The 10,079-nt window shown below is 32.1% G+C and overlaps 1 long non-coding RNA gene across 2 annotated transcripts; it reads right to left on the bottom strand.

The window, feature by feature from the left end:
• Positions 1-1,875: 1,875 nt before the first annotated feature.
• On the bottom strand, positions 1,876-9,444 carry LOC100247773 (uncharacterized protein At4g14342). Of its 2 annotated transcripts, XR_785803.2 has the most exons (4): positions 9,239-9,444; positions 7,575-7,660; positions 7,366-7,489; positions 1,876-2,213 (listed from the first exon to the last, which is right to left on the bottom strand). It is a non-coding gene; the product is annotated as an uncharacterized protein At4g14342 (long non-coding RNA). The 2 variants fall into 2 exon arrangements; XR_009465668.1 differs by lacking the exon at positions 1,876-2,213 and having other exon boundaries at positions 7,250-7,489; positions 9,239-9,423.
• Positions 9,445-10,079: the final 635 nt, after the last annotated feature.

The raw sequence follows: 10,079 nt of genomic DNA, 5'->3' as shown, positions 1-10,079 counted from the left end.
GTATTTTCTCCTTCCATTAATTGTTCTTCACGTTTTCTCCATCTGTGTATGATACTCAACCAACTAGACCTCCATGGTCTTTTGCATCACTATGAGATGCTGTTCTAGAGTAGGAGTGGGAGTCCAACCATCCTCCATAGTGCTTGCGGCTTAGCTGGTCACCATGTAACTCACACAATTTCCTATCCGTTCCCACAGACGACTTCAGATGTTTATGCACAAGCTTCCAAAGTAGGTCAATAAACGGGCAAGTTCAATAGCAGCTTGGCCTTGCTATCTGGTGATCAAGTGAGTAATGTATTCAATGAGGATGAACTCCAACAAGTAAGGGGATTCCCTATTATGCCCCTTTGACAATCAAGTTAGTACGAGGCACCTCAATAAAATTTACATAAAGTGATTGGCTCAAGGCTAGTAGCCTAATTCTAATACCCATGCAGTGGTTGATAGACAATTGAGAATATCCCCATTGATAAGATTGGTCAACTTCCAAACGTCCTCCTAATGTGTCAACCCTAAACGTGCCAATTAAAGAATGTGTTATGCCCACCCTGACATGCTATACTCAAGCGTTGATGCTTAGGGTTTGTAAAAATACTTAAGTTTTTGATTTCGAAAAATTCGAAGGAAAATGTGAGAGAAATAAAATAAAAAGAAAAAGTGGAAGAAAAGAAAAAAATAAAAAATAAATTTAAAATTAATAAATTATTTTATATGTTTCTTTAAATTCATTTCACTTAATTTCTTTCATTATATAAAAATTAAGTAATTTTAAAATATATAAATTTCTAACTAATTTTAATTATATTTAATTTTTTAAAAATTATAGTGGAATCAAATATGAGAAAACCATTTTTCTTTATATATTTTTTTTTCTTTTTGGTACTTTCTGGACTAAACATAAACTTAAAGAATTTCCCATAGGCAAGCTTCAGCCCAACCCTTATTGTCGTGGGTTTCTCTTGTCCTTGACACCTTGTTGAGCCTATAGTACGGTTATGCCTCTGGGCCTTTTCTGGTTTGCTTAGGCTCGAGCCCATTTATGCTGTTAGAGTGGGCCACTCCTTCACTAACCATCATCAAAGCTTCTTCATAGATCCCATTTTGAGCGTTTCCGGTTTTTGGAGCATACCATAAAATAATCTCTTATTTCAAGCACTTTCCATACAATAAGACTCCTTTCCCTACTTATTACGTCTCTATTTATGATTTCCCTACTTGTTATGAAAATGTTAAAAAAACGAATGATGAATATTAATGCACGTGGAGAAATTTTATTGATTTCATTATTTGAAGACAATTTTTTTACTAAAACTATTAAAAATCCTTTTCATTTCATCTATATCCATTTATTTGGAAAAAAAAAAAATAGATGTAAAAGAAATCATTAATTTTATTGAAACATTTTGAACAAAAAATTAAATCATTCAAAATCTTAAAACAAAATTTAATGTGAAATATTTTATTTGAGAGTTCATCTTAAAAGTCTTCAAAATTTTTGAAAAGTTTTTGTCACTAATTTATTTAAATTATTATTCGAAAACTAAATTTATTATGTATCTTATCAAATTAATTTTCATTTAAAATTTATTTTATAAAGTATTTAAAATTTTATTTTTATTAAGTTTTTAAGATTTTAGTTGTCTGCAAATTTAAATAACTTTATCATTTTTAATTTTTTAAACATAAAAATTAAAATAATAAATATGATTAAAAAATTAAAATAAATTGTTCCCTCAATTATTAGTGATTTTTAAAATAAAAATTAAGAGGGAAAATATGAAAAATATAAAAATAAAAAATAAAAAAGATAGGTATGAGTCTTATGACCAATTTCTTTTTTTTTTTTTTTTTTAAAAAAAAGAAAATCGCCAATTAATAAGGTAATATATAATACCTACTCGATCAAATAGATAAGATAAACCTAGCTGGGTTTGAGAACTTGTACCAATGTTCATCAAACAAATTAGTACAAGGGTCTTTGACAGGTCTGTCCTTAAAACCAGATGGAAATATCCTATGCTGCTATAGCTCCGTTGTTCCAATTGCAATATTAAAATTCTCCACAAGTCACATATTGCACATCAAAGGACATAGGAGGTACACAAAAGCCAGCAAAGATCCATCTTCAGTGTCCTGCTTCAGCGTCTGCCAAACAACAACAATCAATCGTCCTCTCTTTCAGGGGGGAGACCGCAAGGCAAAAGCATTTTCTGTTTGGGAATTACACATGAAACGAAGAGAATTAGATGATGTTATAGACACCAATGTGGGCTGTGGACAAAGGATGGATAAACCATTGTTCAATATAAAAGCAGGCATAGTATTGTGAAAAACTAGTACATCCTGAATTTAACACCAAAGCTTGTACTTCACATTTAGCTTACATTTTGAAAGGCAATTATCATGTACACAGCTTCTCAAGTAATCATTGCAAAAATGCTAAATTATCTTTGCAGACGAGAATTGATGTTCAAACAAATGCATAAAGAACCAGAGGATACTTCGGCAGGCTACATGTATTATATTACTAATATAGTAATAAATTGGAAGAACAATAAAGCAAATACCATATATTTCAGAAATGTCAAAGGAAAAAAAAAAATTGTAGTCAAATGAGTTATGATTACAAATTCAAAAGGAAATACCTTATAGTAAGCAAGCAATGAGGTCAGAAAAAAGAACAAAATAATAAAGGAGAGAAAAAATAATAATTCTAACATGCCCAAAAAGAAATACAAGAAGAAAAATTTGTAGCCTAATGAGGCTATGACCCCTACTTCAAAAGAAAATGGCATTCCAGTAAGGAAGAGCTCAGACCAATAGAGGAGAATCATGCCTTGCATTCCCACAAGTAAATACAACTAAATTTGATATAAACAGGAACTGGAAGGAGGACAAGAAACAAAAATACATATTCTCAGGATAATAAGCAATGCAGTATGTGAGAAAGATACACGTCATTCTGATATTTTTATTGAGACCAAGCAGGGCATGCCAAAGAAAGGTAATTCATCTAAAAGGTGGATTGTAATGCCAAAATCTGAGGTGGGTGAGGAAGAGGATAACAAGACCATATTGACATTCTTGATGTAAAAAAGCAGAATACCTTAAGTTGTCAGATCGATACAGGTAGGATTTCCAGTTTTTCCACCAAATCAAAATACTCTTAGTGGTTATTCTTGTGACATGTTTCAGATTAACCATTGTGAAAATATACATGATAAAAGCTGAGAAGTTCATATATGATCATATTTATTTCATCCAAACAGAATCAGACATTATAATAGACCCTATTTTCTGGGGGGAGAGGGGGGAAAGAAAAAAAGGAGGCAGGAAATTTGTTGAAACTCATATGGGCCAGAACAAGTTCAACAACAAATGGGCCTAAATGATGTTAAATCGACTGGTTCAACATTAACAAGCTGAAATGCAACAAAAATCCCACACAGCATGAAAGCTCAAATGCTTCAGTTTGCCATAAAAAAAAGGATCAAAATGGACCACATTTGGCCATATTCAAGAAAATATACGGCATCAGATAGAATTTAACATAGCAGTGTGGCTAGGGAAGACCATTCTTGACAAATTATTTTGTTCCCTAAATTTGTACACATTGAATCCCATTGTTAACCATCTCATGCACACATTTTTTTAATGGTTTCTTATATATATATCATATATTCTCTTTGAAAAGAACCCTGTTCTTCCTTGTCCTTCATCACCTTGGATATCATCTATGACACCACTTAAAGGAACTTCTGCTCCTGCCATGTTTCTGCTTATCCTTAAGAAAGTGAAATTCAAAGCCGATGGTGATGCTAATCAAGAAGCTCCAAGCATCAGAGATGGCAGATGAAAAACCAAGCTTGCCAGGTTGTTCAATGAAGTTAACCAACCAAAGCCAGTGGCAGAGCAGGAATTTATTTTAGAAGGGCAAAGAGGAAGACACTTATTCAGGAGGGCAATAACTAATAGAAGTGCTAAATTCAGCCTAGAGGTCAGTACATTTTGGCTTATCAAAGATGTCTAGGGTTCATCTAATACTCTAATCAATATTTTGTTTTAGATTTTTCAAGAAGGGCATGTGCCTCCCCTGCTCACCTGCTTTCATCCCTGACTACAATTCAATTGACAGCAAAGCTAGGCTAGTTGAAAAATTACTCACATACGGCAACCAGAAACCAAGCTTGGAAACTCCAGGTATTGGTTCTCACAACTCCACATCTAGAATCATGATGAAGGGGTAAAATGAGACTGGAAAAGTCTTGTTACCCTTTAACATCAGTAAACAAGTCAATAATACGACAGGGAGATGTTTTCTACGACATGGTCAGTATGAGACTTGTTACACTATTTTCACAACTTCTATTTTCTTGATCACTCAGTCGCAAATGAAATTTACAATTGCCTGTCACAAAATCTTCCATTTAAAAAGAACTTGAACAAGATTAAAAAACCCAAAAATAAATAAATAATCCAGAGATAGATTCAACAAATAAGAAAAAATAATATGTATGTCTGTTGGGAAATATTATTCCTTGGTGCTACATGCTAATTCCCTAACATTCACTGATAATATCCAGCAGGTTGGAACAGACCAAGATATTCATTATAAAATTCTAACCCTGATTCCCCTTTTCTATATCAAATCCACCACCTATGGCTGCCAGCACTAAGTATTGGTACTGCAAATTACAAAACAGAAAGGAAAAAGGTAAGTCAGGTAGAATTAGCATTTGTGAAAGATGCACAGTAGAAAATTCTCCTATGCAAATAGTTTTGGCTTTAAGAATATTTGGGAAATTAGGGCACAGTGAAACGCTTTTTTGCAGGCCCCTTAAAACATAATTTGCCTTGAAAAAGGGAAATTAAAAAGAATAAATCTTCTATACTGCAGAATGAGAGAGAAGGTCAACACATGATTATCTATCAAATGCTCTCCCAAAGGTTGAGGAGGTCCCTAAAATACCATATAATTCATCTTCAACCTTATTAGCTACTTCTGAAATCAGAAAATGACTTTTCTAAATGTATAAAAGAAGAACTTCAAACAATTTGCAGCAAAAGTGGGTCCCTCAAGGTGAGGCATTGTGAATTAGTTTTAAGGCCATAGCCTTAGTATAGGGTAATTGAGGCCTAAGTCTCACCTTGCTGAGGCTTACAGCCTTGAGGCTGTTGAGGCTTCAAACACTCGTGTTTTTAATAGGTTTTGGTCTTTCTTTGATTTTTGGTATATATTTTATAAGAGACTTGAGCCTATTTAATAAGTTTTAATAGGTTTGAACTTTTGTTATATATTTCACAAGTTTTAAGTCTTAGGTCTAGGACTTGGGTTAAACCTTTTACAAATAAGAGCTTAACCAGCTTCAATTTAAGCCTTTAAAAGAAACATTTTTTTTTTAAATAAATAAATAAAGAGAGAGACAAAAAGAAATAGAGGGTTGTTGGTTGCTATAACAGTTAGACTCATATATAATCATTATCGTGTTATTCATTGATAAAGGAAGAAGACCATTACAATTGAAGGATGAAGAAGAATGAATGGACATCAACACTGATTGGGAGGATGACAATGCAACTAGATATGATGTTGATTCCTTGGAGATTCTACTAGTGATAATGATGGTGGTGCTAGACTATTTGATGAAGTTATAAAAGAGAGTTAGATTTTGGAAGAAAGAAAGAGAAACTAAATTAGAAACTATTGATCTGACAATTAATTTTTTATTATGAAATTTAAGGTTTTCTTATTATTCTATTTCTATGTGATTTTTATTAGCATTTTTGTGAACTTTTGAGAATTTTTTATTTCCTTTTTTAAATTTTTATTGTTTAAGTGGAGGCTCATGCATAAGTTCTACATTGAAGCTTATGCCTTACCTTGTTAGAGTAAAATGCTGTAAGATTGTCTTTAGCTTTTTAAAACATTGAAAGAAGGTTCCAAGATGCACCCACTTGACAAAGAACTACATACCTCATTACTTAAGTAGTAGAATTTACTCTTTAATGATATCTTCCCTGAGCCATTTATGTACTCCCTTTCCCTTCTAATATCATGCTCATCATCAATCAAGAAAATTTACCACCAAGTCCATTAAGACACAAGGCTTTCTCAGGCTGGGCTCACATAAATGATGCTTAAGACCAATGGCAGCAGCAGCAAGCACAATATATATGGCACAAGTTAAAGGCTCAGCAAGGTCTAGGTGAACACAAAAGATATTGAGCTGATTTTTTACTTTTTAATTTTTTTTATTATATATCACTAAAATAAGAAATATAAGGCCTGAATACAGTGGAATTCAAAGAGATTTCATGCAGCTAATCCAAATAGTTGGAATATGGCTTTTCTAAGTTGAGTTTACTTAAAAATTGCCAGATGCGAATCATGAGATGATGTACTTTTAGACCCACATTCCATTGCAAAGGACATCTGATGGTAGCAATGCCACATGTAATAATGCAATGACACCCTCACTGAATTATCATCACTTCAACTTTGAAAGACCTTATCCCGACCAATGGGGCCAGCAACATGAACCTTTCTTTGCTATGTTGCTCTATTTAAGGCCACAATTAAAAAGGAAAAAAAAAAATCATAACTGTCCATCTTGTCTTTTTTAAAACCCTGACCAACATATGCCTTTTGGCTTCTAGCTTGTCCTTGTAGCACCTTCAACTTGAATTAAATCACTCATTGCTAACGTCTCTTTGTGTTTTTTTTTTTTTTTTAATGTGACTAAAGCATCAGGGCAATTTCCTCTCATCCTGTCTTCAGTCAGTACCCTCTCCAACTTCTCACAAACGCACTTGTTTCTAATTCATTGCATCATCTTTACTCCGTCCATGCTAACTGCCCAACATTATGAGCCATGATGACCTCTTCATTCCTCATAACTTTATTTCTTTATCTTCTTTTTCAGAAGACAGATAAATACTCCCCTCATAATAAGCCAACATACCCAGGTATAGACATATTAAACCCACCAATGGGTCAACTTTTTGACTGCTAAACAATTGTTTTTACCTCAATAACAATTTGGCTAATACTTAAAATTGATCTCTTTCCAAAAAGGAAGTCAAACATTTCTCGATCATTCAATGGTCACACAACCTATCACAGACATTTATTTTTGTATGTAATGTTTTTTGTACCTGGTACCATAGATACCAATAAGTCACATATGCAAGGAAAAGGAATTCTACAGGGTGTGGAGCATAATAGTGCATTAAAAATATGACAGAATGAAAAACAGCTAATAGTAAATATGATCATACCTTAAATTCCTTTTCTCAATTTGTTCATTAAACAACAATTTTAAAGAAAACTGCAATACAACTACTATAATACATAGAGCAAACCTGCATAAAATTGTAGCGCTCTCTTCCAATTGATTCGTTTTCAGCAATAGCAAAATACGCCAGTAAGGGGTAGTGGCCAACATATGATGCATAGCTATCACGCTGGATATTCACCGCCCATTCACTGCCCACACAAAACATCAAATCTAAGAAAGAAAAACCTATAAATAAAATGATGACAACCAAATCTAAAATAATAGGTTACTTACAATCTATTCAAGTCAGCATGACCAGTTCCAACATATTTTGCTTGCAGATGCTCAAGCTGGGAGTTAATATTAAACCTATCACTGGCCTGTGCAATTACAGATGACAATGTTTATCAATTACAAGTAAACATGGATAAGTGCTTGACACAATTCAAAGTATTTCAAAAATAAAAAATACTACACACAATATATAAAAGGATGCCATGACATGACTGAGCCCAACACAAAAAATGGATAGCAATAATATAAATAAATAAGAAAACAGAGATACCTAAGTTTGACTAATTCACCTAAATTTCTGTAATAACTTGGAAGAAGGTGAAGCCTGACAAATATAATATGCTATATACACGTATAAAAAAAAATGATGCCTTGAAATAGAATCAACAAAATTGCTTCTCCAACAGACAAATGAGATGTCATATATGTGTGTGCTGTTCTTCTTTGCATCATACCGAAATCCTTAGTACTCTAAATCGGATAAAATAGCAAAATTACCTCTCCAACAGACACAGTGAGATGCCATGTATGTGCGTTGTTCTTTTTCACATCATACCAAAATCCTTTGTACTCTAAATTTGATAAAAATAATACACTTCTTCTTTTTATCATCCAGATTTGCTTTTGTGGAAATAAAGTATAATGGCATGAGTGGAGTCAAAAAGAAGCATATACTTTATACATTTAATTTTAGTTAGAACTAGTCACTAGAGTTAATGATAATATTTCAAATATTTTTTCACAAAGTTTTATCCCATTTTATATTCGGTTAATTAGTTTCTAATAGCTTTTATGCTCTAACTGATATAGTTGCCCATGTACAAATTTGTTGTTTATTAAGACATAATAAACAGGATCTTGAGAGCTCACCTATGTTTCCCAAACATAGGTTGCAATTGCAACTGTTGCAGAAGCCTTAGTTTGATCCTATTAATTAGTCTATCTAGGACCTAACAATCAAAGAAATTCAATGAATTAAGAGTTCCACAATAAATTCCAAAACTCTTTCCATCATGTGGTTTGCTTAATCCATCAAACTGTAGGAAGAATCTCCCCTCCATTTTCTCTTGTTCTCCCTTTACTTTCTTTCATTTTCTTTATAAGAAAACATCACCCAAAATTTAGGATACTCTCTAGGAATTGAGTCTAACAACCCCTTCCTCTTAAAAACCTTTAATTTAGGAAACTTCTCAGATTTGGTACTCATTGAAAGTATTTATCATCCTCCTTTGTCGTCGCTATTTCCATGCAATAAAATAGTTGTTTGTGATAAATAAAAAATAAAAAATAAAAAAATAAAAACCCTTTAAGCATAAGTCCAGCCTTAAACACAACCGAACCAAATAAAACTCTAATTATTAAAAATTCAGTCCCAATAACCCTTTGAAACTTTCTCAGCAACATTACCAAATTTTCCAGTCTACTAAACAATATAGAACACCGAAACTCGAATTGAAAACAAAGTCCAAAAAATTAAGTCTCCGGCACAGAAACCCTAGATTGGAGAAGGCTGAGGAACCCAACGCAAACATTAAGCGAGTAAAGGGAATGGAGAGTTAGAGCTTAGGGTTTTGGATGCGTTGTTCAAGGGCACTGGGAGAAATAAACCAAAAATTAAAAATGAAAAACATTAAAAGTCAGGAATAGGAAGAAGAAACTCTCACCTGCATCTTAGATTGAGAAAATCAACAAACGCCGAGAGAGAGTTACGGAGAAGCCTAGATCCAGACTCAGATGAAGTGGCAGTGCCGACGTAGCCGAGAGGAAAGGAACGTAAGCCGCTTCAATATCAGAAGGAAGGCCGCGCCTTATCAACTTAACCTTAGGTTTTAATTTCAACAGAAAAATATCGATGTAAATTAGTGAAGGGATGCCATTATTTTAAATTTAAATTTAATTATATAAAAGATGTATTTATATAATTTATCAATAATAATGTTTTTTTTTAAATTCGGAGATTGATGTTATAGATTTTTTACATATTATCATTACGTACAAAAAAATTTCCATTTTTTTTATTAATAGAGTGTTATATTTAATATTTTATTTGTTAAACGGTGGTTGGTAGTAAATTAAATTTGTATGAAAGCTATTATTCTTGAGGATTGACTTTAGTATATTTAGTGAACTTTGATTATATATTTTCTTATATTAAATTTATGTATTTGACCATCAACTCATTATTAACGAATATAATTAAATATAAATTGGTACCGTATTGATTTAATGTGGAATTAATTAATAGCACTTAGTATTAATTATTTTTAAAAATAAAAAATAAGAAATGTAAGACAAATGATGGAAACTGTTTTTAAAAATGATTTTCTATTCTCAAAAACAAAAAAAAAAAATACTATTTGACAACTTGCTTTTTTATTTTTTATTTTTATTTTTAAAAACAAAAGGTAGGATATTTTTTAAAAATATTTTTTATTATTTTCACTTGTTTTCTAAAAGTTATTTTAAGAATTAATAATACAAACTGATTAAAACAAAATATTATAT

This window comes from Vitis vinifera, chromosome 5, assembly GCF_030704535.1.
Source record: "Vitis vinifera cultivar Pinot Noir 40024 chromosome 5, ASM3070453v1".
Taxonomy (NCBI): Eukaryota; Viridiplantae; Streptophyta; class Magnoliopsida; order Vitales; family Vitaceae; genus Vitis; species Vitis vinifera.
The sequence above is the reverse complement of the archived record's forward strand: the minus strand, read 5'-3'. Positions and strand labels throughout refer to the sequence as shown.